Source organism: Lagopus muta, chromosome 6 (genome assembly GCF_023343835.1).
Source record: "Lagopus muta isolate bLagMut1 chromosome 6, bLagMut1 primary, whole genome shotgun sequence".
In the NCBI taxonomy this organism is placed as follows: Eukaryota; Metazoa; Chordata; class Aves; order Galliformes; family Phasianidae; genus Lagopus; species Lagopus muta.
The window spans coordinates 33,218,724-33,233,281 of record NC_064438.1 but is presented as its reverse complement, the minus strand read 5'-3'; the positions used below and the strand labels follow the sequence as shown (position 1 = coordinate 33,233,281).

At 35.6% G+C, this 14,558-nt stretch overlaps 1 long non-coding RNA gene across 15 annotated transcripts in view; it reads left to right on the top strand.

The window, feature by feature from the left end:
- The window catches only part of LOC125694641 (uncharacterized), a 156,116-nt gene that overhangs the window by 111,750 nt on the left and 29,808 nt on the right, over positions 1-14,558 (top strand). For 13 of the 15 annotated variants that reach the window (XR_007377645.1, XR_007377639.1, XR_007377643.1 and 10 more), the window contains one exon: positions 6,675-6,781. The exons of the other annotated variants lie outside the window; for them this stretch is intronic. This is a non-coding gene — a long non-coding RNA (uncharacterized LOC125694641). The remainder of the gene's footprint in view (positions 1-6,674; positions 6,782-14,558) is intronic. 15 annotated transcript variants of the gene reach the window in all.

Sequence of the window (14,558 nt, the reverse complement as noted above, 5' to 3'; positions counted from 1 at the left end):
TCATCCTGGGTCAGTGAATCTCTGATCTCTGCAGACTGAAAAATATTAAATAGCTTCAACAGAAAAGACAAAGACTCTTAGTTTTACCCAAACTAAAGTTCCATGATAGTTGTGGTATTCTTATGTCAGATATGAATATGCATATTTCCAATAACAATGTGAGAAAAGGAGATATTTCTTTCACTGGAAAGAGAAAGAAGTGAGATCCCTTGTGTTCAGGTAAAAACTACCAGATAACAAAGTGCTGTGTATAGGTCTCACCCTCTTGTGACCTGTGAGATGAAAGTTAACTCTTTCTTTTTCTATATATAGGAGAAATTATAAATATTCAGAATGCACTGCTAGAGAGACAGTGCTTCCAAAATGAGACAGTATCCAATTCCTTCTTAGAGGTGTTCTTGTCTTCTTCAGCAGTTTCAGTTACTCCTTCTTATCCTCAGTCATGTATTTCAGTCAGGTCTCATGATTAAAATATCTGCTTGATACTTAGCACTGCTAGACTTTTCAGGTGCCCAAATCAGAAATTGTAGTATCTAGAGCATTTATGAATTTGGATTCGGCCAGAATCCTAAGTCCTATGAGGCTGAATTTAGGGTCTGAAAGCTTACCTAAGCCCCTGGTTTCTTGTCTATTTTCTATTTTTGAAGACAGGTGCATTTAACATTGCATTTGAAATACTGCCAGTTCTACAACAAATAAAACAATATTTCCCCAATCTTAAATAATAATTAATAGTGCAATTACTATTATTTATGTATAAATAACAGGCAGACCTTAGACCTGCTTTATGAACATTTATGCAGCACTCTGTCGGCAAGTTTCTTTTTTTGTTGTTTCAATTTTTTTTTCCATAAAAGTGAAATAATTTCATTTTAATTAATACACTAACAAAAGAAAAAACATCAGTCATTACATTGCACTTAATGAATAGCATTATAAAGCATAAACAAAACGTATACTGAAAGATAGTTTAAACCATATTTTAATTTCTCGGTGTCTTTTTTATCCCCCTAAAATTTGAGACCATTCTCAAATTATATGTTGTCACATCCCTCTCTTGCTGATATATGCTTTTTTAATTTTGTTTTTTATTTCCCTTTGGTCTTCAGATTCTTTCATCTACTGACTTTTACCTGATAGATGTGAATGCAGAAACTTATAAGTAAGGAAGGGTTGAAAAAGTTTGATTTATAGCTGCAATCAATTAACCAGTTGCTAGGGAACCATCAGCTATCCAATCAAAAATAGCAATCAGCCAACTGGAATCAGCAGGATAAAAAAAAAAAAACAAAAAAAACTGAAAAATCATTGTGCTTTCCCCCACTTCTTTTTTTTTTTTTTTTTTTTTTTTTTTTTTTTTAAATTCACAAAGCAGGACAGAAGGAAAGTTTGATACCAAGGGGTTTTGTTTTTAATTTAGGAACTTAAGGGATGGCCTGGTAGCAGGAGTTTGAGTTTATATTTGGTTATCTTTGTGTTTATTGGTGGTAATGAAAGTGAAGAGTAGTAACTCAGCATGTGGTAGTAGTAAAAAAGACTTAATTTGAATGGACCAGGCAAGCCTAATGTTACCTGAACTGGCTGTGATTTGAAAGCTCTAGTCTTTTTGTGCAATAGTTAATTAAAGCTTAATGAACTTCCATGTGTGGATAATAATTGGCAGGGATAAGTGATAACGCCAGGTGATACATATGAAAGCAGAAGATTTCATTTCATTCTCTTAGAGCTTGTTCAGATATGCTAAGGACTGCAGAAAGAATTCACCATCTGAAGTTCAAGTGTGATTTTTGGTGCTGGTCAAGCATCTGTTTCAGGTTGTGTTGTACTTGTTTCCTCTGTTAGCAAAAGGCTTGCTTTAAAATGTCTTTTGTAGCTTTTTGTAGTTGAAGTTTTTAAAGGAACGTTAGAATAGGAAAACAGAATCTGTATGTTGATAGATTTGCATTGTTTTTCTTTAAGTATTTTATTTTTTGTCATTTTGATAATTATAGTTTTCAATTTGAAAGGCTAAAGCAAAGGACTCTCTTTTTAAAAGGACACCAATTACAAACAAACAAAAATAACCCAATAACAGAATCCACAAATCTTACACTTATTGACAGTGATCTAAAGCAAAAATAGTTCAGTTTTTCTGAACAGTAGTCTTGTGCATCTTTTATATGCTCAGGATAAAAATCAAGGGTAATGTTTGGAATTTCCCTATTCCAAATATTGTCTTAATTCTATTGTCTTGATTCTTATTTTTATATTTAGGTATGTTGATACATTAGAGGAGCGTGAAAGAGAAGGAGGCTTGTTTTTCATCCTTCACCTATCCAGCCAGCTGTGGTGTCTTCCGTATCAGCAGTACTATTGCTATATTGCTATTGCTGTTTTTCTGAAATATTAATAATTAATTCGCATTTGTATATTAGCCTGATTAAAATGAAAATTTATCCTTCTTCTTTAATCTGCCCTGTGAGACCACAGCTGGAATACTTAGTCTAGTTCTGAGCTCCTCATTTCAAGAAAAACAGCAAACTGGAGAGTGTCCGACAGAGGGCCACAGAGATAATTAGAGGCCTGGAGCTTCTCCCTTACAAGGAGAGGCTGGGAGACCTGGGACTATCCAGTTTAGAGAAGAAAAGGCTGAGAGGAGATCTTATCAATTCTTATGAATGTCTAATGGGTGGGAGTCAAGTAGAGGAGGTCAGGCTCTTTTCAGTGATAGAACAGGGGAGAACGAATACGCAAGTTCTGTATGAGCATTAGGAAAAACTTTTGAGGGTGGCAGAGCACTGGAGCAGAATGTATAGAGAAGTTGTGGAATCTGTTATCTGGAGATATTCAAAACCCACCTGCATGCTTTCCTGTGTAACCTACTTCAGCAGAGGAGTTGAACTAGATGGTCTCTAGAAATCCCTTCCAACTTCTATGGTTTTGTGAATAGAGGCTCAAAGGTGCAGCAGCATAACATGGCTTTGCTATTGGCGTTAAAAAAAGAAAAGAGAAGTGCCTTGAAATCGCAATCTTGAATCTCTTTATTTGTTGAAGCGGTTGTAAATGTCTGTTCACTGCAGACAGGCATGAGACAGAACAGAGTGCAGGACTGTTGTTGTGGTTGCCCACTCCTAGTATGTCACTGTGTATGGATTCAGTATCATGAAGCACCAAAGTAAGAAGAGAAGAACTCTGTCGTTATACCAGTACAGTCTGGACACTGAATTTCTAAACAGCAACTGCATTTCTGAGAGTCTTTTTAAATTATTATTATAACCTAAGGCTTTGGATTTAAAACATTCATCCATTTATACTCTAGCCAAACTGTCTATTTTGTCTCTGCCTCAAGCCACCTTTTGGTCTGGATTCCACCTGATATGAGGTGCAGAGATTTGGGTACTCCTAAGGATATAAAAATAGGAGAATAAAGGTTTAAATGGGAAGCTAATTTCTGTACATACTGGGGATTCAAGCAGTTTCAATGCTATAAACTTCAAATAGCTACTCATGTCTGCAGAATGGATACACTTCTGAAGTTTGAGAGCTGAATATTAAATGACTGTGGTAATGTTCAGATTTATTAAGTCAATGATTATATCTGCTGTAGCTTCACTCTTGAAGTCTCTATGCAATTTTTAAGTTTTTCTACTTAATATGAATATAGAACTCTTTTGTGGTGTTGATAAAGAAAAGAGTGTGAAATCTCAAAATGTATGGAAAAATAACATTGCACTTGATGTACTCAATAGAGGCTGGTCAGTCTTGCATGGATCCCTGAGGAGGTGTTGGAGCAGATAATTCTGGCAGATATTTCCAAACATGAAGAATGAGGACGTAATTGGGTATGCTTATTGTAGATTTAGAAAGGACGAATCAGGCTTGGCCAACCTAATAACCTCCTACAATGTAGTCACTATTTTGAAGGAACAGTGGATAATGTATGCCTTCAGCAAGGCTTTCAACAGTCTTCCATAACACCCTCATTAAAAAATGATGAAATATGAGTTAGAAAAATAGGCAATGAGGTGAGTTATAACTGGCTGAACTGCAGAGCTCTATGCGTTGTGAACAGTGGTATAATCCAGCCGCTGGTCACCAGTAGTTTATCTTGGGAATTAATGCTTGGGCAAAAACTATTTTGTTAATGATGATACAGAGTACATTCATCAAATTTTCAGATGATATAAAACCAAGTAGAGTGGTTGTTTCACCAGACAGTGGTGTTACGCTGCAGATGAACTTTGACAGGCTTGAGAAATGAATGAGGGGGAACATCATGAAGTTCAACAAAGCAGAGGCACACAAAGTCCCATACCTGGGGTGGAATGTACCCATGCAGCTGTATAGGCTTGAGGCTGACAGTCTGGAAAGTAACTTTGAAGAAGAGGACCTGGGTGGTGTCATGGTCATCCTCTTAGATGACAAGTTAACTGTGAGGCAGCCAAAGAATGTCAACAGCATCTTGAGCTGGAGTAGGAAGACCATCACCAGTATCTTAAGGGTGATACTTTTTGCCCCCACAAGGGGCTGGAGAGATTGTGTATCTAGTTTTGTATATAGAAACATGAGAGACATTAACATTCTCAAGCAAGTTCAATGAAGGGCCAGTGAGGAATGGCTTGGAGCATGTGTTAGAGAAGCTGAGAGAGCAGACTGTGTATGAACTGGAGAGGGTGCCTTGAGGATCTTGTCAGTATTTGTAAATTTCTAAAGGGAGGGAGTAAAGAAGATAGACCCAGGCTTTTCTCAGTGGTTGTTGAGGAATGAAGCAAGAAGAAGTGGGTGGAGACTGAAATATAGAAAATTGTTTAAATATAAGCAACAGCTTTGTAACTTTCAGTTAAGACTCAAATAGCTTGATGAGAGGTGATGGAGTCCTTATGTGTGGAGGTAGTGAAAATCTGACGGCATAGTCATGAGCGCTTTGCTTAGATGATCTCCAGAGGTCCCTTCCTGCTTCAGTGTGGAAACAATTTTACGTGTTTTACTTAATCATCTGAAGAATCAGTAGGGAACGTGCAGGTTTTTTTTTTTTTCCATAGAACTATAGAATAGTTTGGGTTGGAAGGGACCTTTCATCTAGTTCCAAACCCCCTGCTGTAGGCAGAGACTCCTCCATCTAGACCAGGTTCCTCAAAGCCTTGTCCACCCTGGCCTTGAACGCCTCCAGGGAGGGAGCATCTGCAACCTCACTGTGCAACTTGTTCCAGTGTCTTACCACCCATGCAGTAAATAATTTCTTTCCTAATATCTAGTCTAACTCTTCCAGTTTAAAGCCATTTCCCTTCATTCTTATAAAAAAAGTACAAAGGTGTTTTTTTTTCTTTGTTTTGTAGACTAATGCTAAAGAGACTGAAGTTTTACTTTAAAACTTAGCCTATCTGAATGATTTCTGACTTGATAGGTAGCAATTAGTGCCACGAGGTGTCGTGAGAAACTTGGCTTATGCATCTGTTAAGCCTTTTCTTCCTTCACTGTGATGGTTCAGATGGAGAATATTTTCTGAATTGAAGATAGAAGGCAAATACTTTCCAGATGTGCAAATAGCTGCAAGCAAACATGGACTTCAGTGCTATAAGAAAATAACTTATGTAGCACAGAAACTAATGTTGATGTTGAGGGAGAGGCTGGTGGAATTGTTATCTGCAATGATACTTATATAGTTGTTTTCTTTTATCCTTTTCTCTAAAATTATTTTACTAGGATAACATGCCTAAAAGTAGATCTTTTTTTTTTTTTTAATGTTCATCAATGGAATCCACATGAAGTTTTATTTCAGTGACAAGTAGAGAGTTTATTTTTCAGTGAGAGTTGCAACAACTAGCACTGTGAACTGGGTAAGTCAAGGGTGCTCAGGAAACGAGTGTGTTCTAGTATCCTTACCAAGGGTAAAACTTTAACATCTCCCTTAGGTACAGCAAAATATGTAGCAAATATCATTAAAAAAAAAAAAAAAATTGAAAATATGAGACTGAACTTTGACAGCCATGGGGGTTTCATTTTATCTGAATACAAATGCTGAATCACCTATGTAGGCAGCCCAAAATCACTGATTTGGAAACTTAGGTAACATGATAACAAGTAATTATCAACCTTCTTCTGTATTCAGTGTAATACAGAATGCATTTATTAACTTATGCCTTTACAGTGAGAGAATAATTGACACTTTCAGCTGTATCAGCAAACTCTGAATTGATTGCAGGATGAAAATGTTGGCAGTATTAGTAAATGACTGTAAAGTACTAATGAAAAACAATTTTTACCTTTTGATTTCTTTTGATATTCTAAAAAAAAATCTAGGGTTCTCACAAAGGAAGTTAAATATGTTTTTTAATTTGATTTTTAAAAGGAATGTAGAAAGACTAATCACCAAACATGTACTGTTTTCAGAATAAACAATAATGCCATCCTTTTGTAGATCTGAATACTTTCCTTCCTCATTGCAGTAATGCTAAGTTTCATGGGAAAGAGGTAGCACATACTGTTTCTAATCTTGAGCAATGTGTGTTAAATGACTGGCAAGTAGGTTCACACTGTTTGGCCAGCCAGCTGATGCTAAACTGTGATGTAATATCAAAGAGTTCTGTCTGATTTTTTTTCTCTGTACAAGCATTAATTTGATCTCTCTTTTGCTATTCATAGAATTTTCATTAAAAACAATAACACTTGTGGAAACAAACTCTGTCTTTGAATAGGTTGAGATGAGATAAAAAAATTGATGAGGATTAAAAGATTTGAGGTGAAGATGGAAAGACAGGAACTATGATCTCAAATGCCTTCTTTTGGAAACCAGAAGAAAAAAGTAAGCATTTTCTGACAATTGTTTTCTTTGTAGTGATGAATAGTAAGTCAGATGATACTGTTGGCATTTTTACTGGTGGTGAGTTGTTTACTGTTCAAAAACTATGGTAGAGCCCCATAGATATTAAATCATGGGTTCTTTAAAAGAATGTGGCACACTCACAATAACTATTAACAGCTGCAAATCGCTAAAGAAAGCAAAACAAAAGCAGCAGTAAATTTTTTTTACCTTAGTATTTGAAAGAGGATTGCAATTATAGTTCTGGGTGAAACAGAAAATGATTGATAACATTCTTGACCCCTTAAAAGTGTGTACTATAAATGAACACTAAAGGCTCTAGTTCTTAAAATGGGCTGATGCCTAAATTCTTTGGAGGTTTTGGTATTTCAGGTATTTACTGGATTACTGTTTAAATATGTGGGCTGACTTATAAAATAGTATATAAAATAGAGAAAATCTCAGCATACAAAACGTCAGAATGCAGTCACCTAGAGGCAGTGAACAAGAAAGTGCCAGTTAAACTGGAGGCTTTATCTGCTAGTACCTGTCAACTGAAGAAATAAACTATTTGAAAAAAATGTGAGGAAAACCATGCAAAGAATGTAGTTGTGCTTTTTCTTTTCTCCTGTGATGAAAATGTGTTGCTGAACTGATGTGATAACCATAAATTGACAAAGAATTCATTATTAGAAATAAGTGACAAGAAATTAAAAGATGATAGTGTTCATTCTGTGTTATAACAGTGCCTGGAGGTTCTGCCAGATATCAGAATTTTATTGGTCTTTAATTATTTCTGCAGTGTCAGATATAATGAGCCTGTGGTCTTTGAGAAGTCCATGTGGCCTACAGGAACCACAAATTAAAAAAAGGCTGTATTTTTTGGTCATGTAACAACAACAGTAAAACTGATAAGTGCCATGTTTCTAATCCTTAAATGAATACTGAGATAATAAATAGCTGAGGTAGACAACTCTGTGGTGCCACCAGTAGTAATTATAAACTGGGAAGTTTTAATGCAATGTGATGTTTTTATTGTAATGCAGTTATTCTTCTCAAGTGCTATTCAAACATTGCTTCACAATTCTCTGCCCGGCTATGATCACTCTTTGTAGTCTGAAGAATTGCTGAGAGCTCACTCTTCATCTGAACTTCATTGCTCCTGTTCTCTAAATAAACAAATAAATATAGAAGTATGTTTAGTAGTGGTTCCCAAAGTTCTTTTTGATCGCACTTCTGTGGGAAGACACCTGTGCTTTAATAGTTCTTCACTTTTGAAATGTGTTGATTTGCCTAAGAACAGATTGCGGAATTTAGACTTCTCTGTGTTAAATGTAGGTAAACAAATGAGCAGTTAATCAGTTCAGTTTCTTAAAGTTTGGCAAGTTTGTAAGAATTTTTATAGTACATTCAGTAGATTAGATAAGCATTAAACAGATCTGAAATCAAGGAGCAGATAGTACTAATTTTTTTTTTTTTTGAACAGTCTGGCAGTGACTAATTTCTACTGTGAAAACTACAGTAAGGAAGAATTGGGGATATTTTACTGTGACCACTAAATTTTTTTAAATATAGAAAAAAAAATACTAAATGTTAGAGTCATAATATTATCCCATGCTTCTTAGTCCATCTGTATGTATGATAATACATGAAGAATGAGATGTGAAGGTATGAAGGATTCTGTATTTCTTTAATAATTTCCTGAAAAAATAACAAAAATGTGTCATAGGATATTTGGGTACATATGAATGTTAACTTGAGAAATTGCATCATAGTTATGTTGCCCTAACATTTCTAAGCAGTTCACTATGTTGGTCTAATTTGTATTTCAGACTATCACCTTAGAGTACATCAGTATAAGTTCATCTGCATACCAAAGGAAAAATACGGTTGTATTTTTTCCGCTTGTTAGGAGAAGTGTCACATTTGACTAACTTTGCCACAGCTGATTAGTATCTTTACCTTTCACATCGTCTAGGCTGCTGCTTGGTGTTACTTTTGTTGCTGAGTGCACTAAATAAGATCGACCCCTTCAGATTTGGTACTCCTTCACAAGAGGACAAAGCTACTGATTAAATTGCATGCACATGTTAATATCTTCCATTCACTTCATCCTTGTTTTGGGAAGACTATAGCACTACCTGTTCCTTTAAAGAAAAAGAATGAGAGCTGTCAAGCTTGATTATTAGATGAAAATTTGCTTATATCAATGAATAAGCCTTAGAAAATGCTATTTTTTTGAATCTGAATTGCTCTTTTGGGCAATTGAGATGCTTCAGTATTAGCAGGTATTGCAGCATGAATTACTCAACTTTGATATTTGATAAATTTATCATCATATACAAAATAAAATGTAGTAATGATTGGAGCTTCCATTTCCACTCTGAAATGACAGCAAAGATGGTTATTTTTTTCTGAATGTACATTCATGCTGTTATGTTTCTGTTAGTAATAGGTTGAATGTTATTCTAGCATACTTTAGAAAACTGCAGTCCCTCTTTTCCTGGTAGGCACTAACCTCTTATATGTAGAATATTCTATGTTTAAAAGGAAAGCTTTCCTATGATGGTAAAAAGAAAACCAGCTCTAACCAGGTTTGTTGAGTAGAGGACTATTTGTAAACTGAACACAAACAAAACCAAAGAATGACCTGGAATTGAGTTTTCCTGTTACATAGAATATAACCTGGCTAGGGTAGCTGAATTTTAAAAACCTTTAGGACAAGTCTACCATGATAATTTGTGTGTTATTAATTTTCCTGAGAGTGTAATTATAAAGGGTGCTGTGCTATGCATGTTGGTGCAATACACCAGTGCTTCTCAGTTTCTTGAATAAAAACAAGCGAAGTATAATGTTTGATCTTTGTACTTATCAATGTGCTACTGAAGGCATATCATTTTCTTGTATCTTTTGGGCCATTTTCTTGCAGATAAGTGCTTGAGATTATGTTAGCTCTGGTGGAATTAGAAATTCTCATAATAGACCTTAGAATAAGCCATAATAGATGGCTTATTCTAAAGCACTGATCATTTATTTCCAAGGCTGCTGTTTTAGATTAGGAGTGAAGAGAGAAGAGGAGGAATAAAAGTAATTAAATCATGACTGGAGGCATTTAAGAAGTGCTGGAGAAAGGCAGTCATCTCTATAACCAGCCTGTCAAAAAGAAGGAATGCAGATTCAAGTCTGGGGAATAAGTAATATTAATGAAAATGACAAAATTTTACCTTGTATCAATCAAGATTAAAGGGTGTCTGGAACATGTGCTTGATATTTACATTCAGTTGCTTACTTTAATATTTTAAGATAGCAAACAGTGACCAGTGAAACTCATTCTTGGGATTATGATAGAGAAGTATTTCTCATTATAATTTAGGAACATTTAAATTCATAAAGCACACTAAAATGTGCATGACTGAGATCTTTTAAAATAAACTTCATATACAGGCCTAAGAAAAACTGTAATTAGACCATCACTAATGAATCCATTGTAGTTAATTTTGTGTTGAAGAGAAATACAACACAAACTGCCCACGTAATTTAATATGTATGTGATTTGAAGTTCTGAGACAGTTAAGTTCAAAAAGTTTTGCCACTGGGTGCATGTGGCTGCGTAAAATGTATTTCAGGCCATGGGAGTATACACTGAGAATGTGTATTATTAAGAACAATTAATAAGAACAGGTGTGTCACTCCTCTTTTAAATAAGTGACTGTTCATTTGCAGTCTATCACAGCTGCAGTAGCTGTTCGCTGAAGAGGTACATGATGCAAACTTGTTGCTTTCTAAATACTGATCCCAGTCTTACTCCCTGAAATGTACTGTTATGTGATAGCCTGAGTAGAAATTTCTAAATGTTGACATGCTTTCTGAGTAGCCAAATCTTGGTGTAGCTCCGAGCATGAAATATTTACTGGAGCTGATTTACTGATACGTCCAATTCTTGAGAGAAAGCAAACCTCTAGAGTGGAATGCAGTGGATAATCTGTTGCATGATCTGTTCCACATTCCCTAAGCAACAGGACCTGCAGTCTTAACTGTTGGCAATCACCAGGGGAGTCTGGTATGCTGATTTTAAGAAAAAAACAACATAGAGTATGGCATAGGGTAGAGGTTCCATGGTCAAAACCTGTGACCATCCTACTGGAGAAGTACTTACTATTCTATTGGAACTGATAAGCTGTCTTGTTTTTTTGCCCCAAGATAGTATTTTTCCACTGTTATAACAAAAAAAAAAAAAAAACCCAAACAAAAACAAACAAAAAAAAACCACCATATTTTTGAGTAAACTTTGCAATGCAAAGGTATGTTTGACTAGAGTCATTGAAGCTCCTCCTGAAAGTAAGAAAATAGTATGAAAATGTCTTACAAGAGATAGGTTGGGCTACAGACAAAAGTCAAATAGGGGAGATATATCATCACAGAGAAGTGAGGTTGCCACTGACTTTCAGGATGCATCAATGGGCTGAGCCTTTCTTCCTGCCACCCATAGGGTTATTTTTGAAGTAAAACTTACATGCTTGATTGTACCAAATCCTTCCCCAGAAAACTTAGGAATCTATAGGGTTATTCCATGATTAAATATGATTGTAGTCAGACATTAATATTAATCTTACCTGTTTTGCAGACAATCTCACCTGCAATCCAAAAGAATCTCTAATACTTTTTTTTTTTTTAATTCACTAGTCTAGCCATGAGAATTTTATTTGAGTGAGACCAAATTTCTTAAGGGTGGCCATGAGAGCTCATTTGATTTGAGTAGATGAATTGGGCATGAGTTGTGTTATGTGTGAATCTGTAATAGTAATATTTCATATATTGAAGGTGACTAGATTTATGGAACTGAATGGGGCATCACTCAGAATCTAAGTTCAGCCCCTCCCCCAACTTGAGGATATCTGAGGACAAGCTGCATTGCAAGGGAGCTTATCTTTTGCCATACTTTTCTGCCCGTATCATGCAACTCAGGGTTACTGCTGAAATGTTGTGGAGGAAGGGATTATTTTGGGTCGCTCACACCTCTATTGTGAAAATCTTTCACAAGCGTGAACAGAAATAGATAAAGCTTAAAGCATCTCTGACACTGCAGCTGACTACTGACTGAAAAGGTAAGATCACCTTTTTTTGTTTTTTAATGAGACTGGAAATTATGAAAGTGAGATGACAAATAAGTACATATATCTGCACAAGCAAATCATTCAGGAAGTATCATCAGGAAATTTTATGTATATTTTCATTCATTTGCTGCTGTTATTGAGGCAATATACAAAATATATAAAATTACTTCTCTTTTGATTCATTAGTGCAAACCATACATGTGATACCAAGTCTGAAATGGAAATTTTATTACTTGGTTATGTTGCCAACAAATACTTTCTTTCTTAAAATTCTTGCAACTATTCTAAAATCGTGGATCTTTAAGTTCTTTAAGGAGTTCTTTAAGGAGCAAAGGAGAAGTTAAGCAACTGGTTTATTGTTGTAACTGTATGTAACTCTTGTAGCTGTGTGCTCAAGGTTGTGTATCCAACCAGGCATATAGTCTGAAGTCTGATTGGAAGGTTATACCTACTATTTTATTAAGTTGGCCTATGACGTCAAAGGTGAATGTTGTTGGTATGGCAGTAGAGACTGAACCTTCCCGCTAATATTCTGTTACCTTTTTGTTACTGTGTGCTGAACAGCAGTGGAGGGGCAGTCTGAAAAAATGATGTCTGACATGTAAGGGCATATGAAGTGAAGGTGTGTTACTGAATTCTTCCACGCAGAAAAAATAGAACAAATTGACATTTATCAATGCTTGCTGAATGTTTCTGGAGAACAGACAGTGGATGCAAGCACAGTGAGGTAGTGGGTGGTATGTTTCAGTAGTGGTGACAGTGATGTGAAAGATAAACTGTGTTCTGGATGGAAATGCACAGCTGTCACATCGTGAAATGAAGAACATCTCAATCAGCTCATCCACTCAAAACAATGGGTTAAGAACAGGGAACATACAGAGCTGAGTGTTGGGTTCAATGCAATAGGAGTGATGGTGGCAGTGGTGGCAGCTTGAACTTCCAAAGTTAGGCCAGAGAAGGCAGTCTTTCTGTAGTATCATAATAATGCCAGACCCCATACCAGATTGAATACCCTAGAGCTCATTGCCACTCTTGGCTGGACTGTCCTACCACATCTACCAGACAGTCTGGATTTTGCAACTTCTGATTTCATCTGTCCGGACTGATGAAAGATGAACTGTGTGAATGCTTTCCTAGCAACAATGACATCATAGCAACAGTGAAACAGTGGGTCACCTCTACTGGTACAGATTTTTATGATCGTGGCGTATAGGCTCTTTTACTGCCAGCAGTGGGCAGCATGACTAATTCTGGTGGCTATGTTAAAAAAAAATATTTTGTAGCTGAGAATTTGCTTTATCAAATAATGATATTGTGCACTTTGTATGTGTTGAAACTTCTATGATAATAAATGGAATACATTACTTTCAGAGTTATCTACGTATTTTAGATTTTATAATGAAGGCAATGAACTCTGAGTGTGCGCGGGACATCTGTAAACTGTGATCCTAATAACATTTTTAAAAGGAGTGGAAAATGATAAAGTAGGCTGCTCTGACCTGCACAGGTTTGTATTTCTAGGTATCATTAGACAGTCTCTCAAGAAAAGTAGCTTAAGACTCTTATATCTAAGTTTTCCTTGTAGGGGAAGTGTTTAGCCATGTGATCCTATTATTTTGAGGATGGAGTGACTAAATCCTGTGCAACTCTGAGAAATTAACTCTGCTACACTGATTTATCATCATTACTGTCTATTAGTCAATTCTCTAACCCTAGACCAAGAGACAAATAAAGTATTCCTGTAAGTGCAGCATTTTAAATTCCAGTTAAATTACATTCTACTTTTTAAACTCAATTATTGTGAAATCAATTGTAAGATTTTTTTTCCTACTATGAAGTAAGGAAAAAAAAATCACAGCTTTAACCTCTCACAAATACTTTTTTTATGCTATTGTAAAAGATTCTCAAGGTCAACTTTGATCTAAAAGTAGCCGTTCAGAAATGAACAGATTTAGAAATGGTTTCCACTTTAATATGCATAATTAATCCTGTACGCATGAAGCTTTCCAAGATGGTGTTTTTTTTTTTTTTTGTTTTTTGTTTTTTTTTTTTTTTTTTTTTAGAATCCTGTAAAATCTGATGTAGTTATCTATGTTTGAAGATGTTTGTATCATGAAGAACTCTGGGGTTTCAGGATCTGTGATTCAATTACTAGATGATGTTTTTTGCATAGTTCTTTCATACTTCTTCAAATCATACTATACATTGTTTAATTTATTGAATTCCCTCACAGAAAACACATCTAACACATCCTCAACCTATTCATTCATGGTGAAGTGACTACGGCACTTTTTTTTTTTTATTTTTTTAAATTTCTAGAGTATGTTAGGAACATAATGTACTGGCATTGGATGTTTTATAGGGGAAAGGAAATCCCACTGTAACCACTAAACATTTCGTTAAATATCAGCATATTATGCGCACTCAGAACTTTTGTGAAAGATGCAGACCAGCAACGCAGATGAATTTTATTTAGATAAGTTAAGGAGGAAAATCTCTCTCGCAAATTTGTGCCTACCACTGGCAAATAACATTGAATGCTTTACTTGGGTGGGTTAGGGAGTGACTGGATCATCAGTAATAAGAGCCTCGTGTACTTTCCAGTAGGGGAAATTAACTGAAACTTCAACCTGCTAAAGTCAGCAATCAGTTGAAATAACAGAGCT